The following is a 4,696-nucleotide window of genomic DNA, read 5'->3' as shown; positions in this document are numbered from 1 at the left end:
ATTGCATCTGATATGGAATACAAGGATTCAATTAATAATTACAACGCATATGTACTTATAATATTAAAACGTAATTAGTTTTCGTTGTTTTGATTAATTTTCGGAACTTATTTTTGTGATTATCACATGTCTAGCAAAGAGCAAACCCTATTCGTTATTGGAACAAGACAAAATCAGAGAATACGAATCTTTATATTTTTCTGTTAAAATTGTTATCTTTCTAAAATATATTTTTAGAAAGGATTTCTTTTTATAATAGTTGTTTTCGTAAACAAATAAAATGAGGAATTTATCCTTTGTGAATCTTACAACATTTTTGTAAGGGACGACAATTTATATTTGTGGATCTTTTAAATACATTAGACCGACCTACTTTTTTCGTTTAAACCTGTATCATGTATATAGTTTGATGATCCCCTGTGTCTCTCCAGTTAAAAGAGTATATATAGACACCTTGATTATTAGGAGAACAGGCGACGGGCATTCTGTACCAGAAACAATTTTTTGCCAAGAAACAAAACCAGGTCCTCAGGATTAAACGCTTACCGCTAATTATATAAATGGAGTAAAATTACGATACGATGGTACCCTAGGGAAGGCAAAAGGAGTAGAGGACCACAAAAAATTATGGGAAGACGACATCAGACAAGTGGCAGGAGTGATGTAGAACAGAGTGGCCCAAGAAATAAATGAATGGAAAAGGCCTCCTGCCCTTGCCGACTGGCAAACAGATCTGCAAAATCCAAGCAAGATCCAAATATTAGAATAGTTCTTTTTCAACCTTCTAATAACTAGGATAATATAATGATCTATGTTTATGTGTGTACCTCTACTGTCGATCTGAATAAAAGGCTATAATATTATTATTATTTTTATTATATATTACTAATTCTCTTTTAGAAGTGAAACTTCGTAAGGAGCATGAGGGTAAAATTTTTACGGATGAAACGCAATAATAATAATATTAGCGTCACGAAGATGTGCAGCGTTTTTGTCGAAGAAAAGATAGAGAGCGATTGAGAGAGAGTGAGAAGGACGAATAACCTTATAGAAATTCTATTTTTAAAATTAAAATTTCGTTAAGAATGGATTTATTTATAAATATTAGTCTTTTATATTTTATGCAAAATAATTTATTGAAATCTCAAATGACGAATTGTAGATTAAAATCCCACGTGTTTTTATTATCGAAGAAATGAATTTAAAAAAAAAAATTGTGTTAATTTTCGACACTTTTAATATTTTAATGACAATAAACTATTAAGTTTATTAAATTCCTAACATCCTTTTTCCCTCCCTCTAAGTCTCGGAAATCTAAAGTTTTAGATTTGTATAAATATGAACAAGACCTAAAAATTAGTTTGCCAAAGGAGTTTCAATCATGTGTACTTCGTACTCACACACTTTTTGTTAAAATACTATAAAGACCTACTAAATCTGTAACAAAATTGTATATAAATAATGGAATAAAATATAGGCAACTGAGAAACTCCTCCTTTCGGTCAAAGCCAAGAAATCGTGACATTTCGAAACGCATCACTGTGAGTCATTCGCCGTATGGCTGACCCAGATGGTCCTTTAAGGTCTCACCTTGAGGACCATGGGTAAGGGTCACTTGATCTGATAGTAAAAGGAAATATTTTCTCATAAGGTAAGTTAATTAAATTTATTGTTTATACGATTGTTTTATGTGCTAAATATTAAGGTTAAAATGAACTAAAAAATGACTGATTTGACCCTGTTTTTATTGGCTACACTTACATATTTATTTATAAATACATAATTCTCGTTGCCTTGAAGAGATCGCTAATATAAGAATTTTTAACAACTGAGTTTATTGTCGTCTCATTTCAGTAGAACTCACTTTTCGGGAATAAAAAAATTACGATTTTGAAATGTTAAGAAAAATAATTTTATTAATTGTTAACATGAGTATTATAACAAGCCTCCGGCAGTTTAAGAAGCAAGTCGACTTTCCTACTCCACTGTATGTAAATTTACCGTTTGGCTGTAAAAGTATCCCTAGCCATGATTAGGCATTCAATAATATTAAAAAAAAGCTTTTATTCTCTGACAGTTATTTACTAGCGCGCTTGCGAGCCTTCTGGCAGTGCGTGTCCATAGGCGGCGGTATCACTTAATATCAGGTGCCTCCTGCCTCCTATAACTCCTCCACTTTTTTAGCAACCTTTTTTATGAACAGGTAGTTTTCTCCTCCATTCTGTAGTAGGATAGAAATCCTGGGCCTTTCAATTCCAGTTTGTAGAACCTCGTCTACTTTTGACGTTTCCCGGATTTTTGTAGTCACCTATCATATAATACTATTCTCGCCATGTTTCGTTGGCAAACTAGTAGTTTCATTGTTCAAGCATTCAAATCATCTGTTAAATTCAAGTTACCTGAATAGCCTTACCTTAGCCTTATTATTATTGGTACGATCGTTCCTAGTAAGTGTAAATTGCGCCGTCTCTCCATTAAAATTGTACACTTTTTAATCGTGATCGGAAAACATTACACACTTGAAACGAACCGAATGGGAATAGGGAATTTTTTTTTTGATATCTCTCATTATTTTTTTTTTTTTTTTTTTCTTCGATAATTGTTATTTTGTGTGTTTATGTGTGTGTGTTTTTGTTAGTAATAAATGTTATGTCTATGTCTAAACTCGACTTAGTTTCATAGCTTGCCAATCAATCTAATTTCCATCAATAAGTCGAAAATTGTGACTTCGCGGTGCATAAACTCGTCATTGAAATCGAAACCACAATCGCTTATAAGAGTTACAAGTACCGGTGCAGTCATCAAATGTGAAATCTACTAATTAATAACACGGCGAGAACTATCATTATTTTAGGTATAGTCGAAGAATTAATTAACTGTGTACGTACGATAACTTTATCCATGCTGTAATCTAAAGAAAATTCCAACGATAATACGGTCGACTAATTCTCACGATGACATAATATGGATCGCATTGTCTGTGTAAATCACGTAAGTATCGTGCTATTTACACATCACAATCGTTTTACTAGTTTTATATCTAAGTATGTACTAACAAATCACCCTTGTGGCTTAGGTGGTAAAAGAAAAAGAAAAATTGCGCACTCCTCGGAGGTTATGAAACCCTAATCCTATAGCGATACCAACACATATCCCGCATAAAAACGCAGTCGCTATTGAAGTTACAAAGTAAGGCCGCTTTCCAGATAAATTTTTTAAGATGGCATGCACAGATTAGTTCTCCAAAAACATTAATATAATTAGTTGTATGATATCTCGAATTAACGCAAGTTTTAAATTCTGTCTCTTCCATAGTAATTAGGGCTATAATTAAATTATCTTGATTTACCATGGAGAGTGTTCAGAGGTGTTGTTCTAATACCTGCAGCTGAGTTTCATCATCATACAAAATACCATCAGTATCACCTCGACGTCCACCGTTTCACAACTGAGCATTTCTTAAGGCAGTTATTGCGCACCACTATGAACCAATTGCCCATTAATGTTTCGACCAATACGACTTAGGGTCCGTCAAGAAAAGAGCGTACTAATACCAAAAAGACCGGCAACGCACTTGCAAGCCGTCTGGCAATGTGAGTGTTTATGGGCAGCGGTATCACTTAATATCAGGTGAGCCTCCTGCCCGTTTGCCTCCTATTACATAATAAAAACATTTATTGGGCTTTCTATCGAGAAATATATTGCATTAGAATAGCGCTGATTATAAACTTAAATAGATCTCACACCGAACATAAGTCAAAATTATTGCATGCCTTCATAATTGATCTTAAGTAGATCACTTATAATTTCATACAACTATTTCTCATTCCTACAGTGGTTTAGTCGTAAAAGTACTCAAATTCCGCATTCATGACACGGATGTTTAAGGTATAACTCATTAAAACATTTGGAAAAGTTACATGAATCATTTTAAAAAGTGAAGATGGAAGCTGAGTCAAAGTTTTTGTTTCAAAAGGTAAATTGTCTCACGAGACTAAATGAGGTTAGTATGCAACTGATATGTGTATGTGCTCAAGCTTACATACAGACACATATTTTTTAAAAAACCTTTATGAGGTGAGCCGATTGGTAGCCATGTAAAGTAAAAAAAGCAAAAAGTTATTCTTGACAGTATGAAATGTCTTTTGATAGGGACATATCATTTAATATTATCCCCAAAACTACTTTAGTTACTCTTTTTATCAAATTGTATCAAAATGGACACATAAGTTACTTAGTGTAATTATTTTTCATGAATATCCCCTTTATTTCTTAATTAAGACTAATGAGAAATTATAATATTATTAAAAAAGTTTCCGTAACACTTTATTATTAGTATTGGACCTAATTGAGTTTTAACTTCTAATAATAGATTTAAATTATTTGGTCCCTCGGGCCGAGTACCTCATTCATATCATATCAGTTATCACATTGTATATCATTTGTAATATAGATTATATTTATTCTAAAATCATGTATTCTTCAATAATCTCTCCGACATTTTGTAGTAGTCCACTTCAAACCCAATCCTGAACACATGGTGAGCTGTGTATTTTCGTAGGAGCCAAGAATAGAAACGCTATCGTCATATGAATCTTCCGTTGCTTTACATAGCGTATAAATCGTTGCAAAACATATTATTGGTCTGTACAACTATGTCAGCGTGTCCGATTATTATAGGTACTACGTAGGAAAT

The sequence above is a fragment of the Pieris napi genome, chromosome 6, assembly GCF_905475465.1.
Source record: "Pieris napi chromosome 6, ilPieNapi1.2, whole genome shotgun sequence".
In the NCBI taxonomy this organism is placed as follows: domain Eukaryota; kingdom Metazoa; phylum Arthropoda; class Insecta; order Lepidoptera; family Pieridae; genus Pieris; species Pieris napi.
This window is presented reverse-complemented; position numbering follows the sequence as displayed.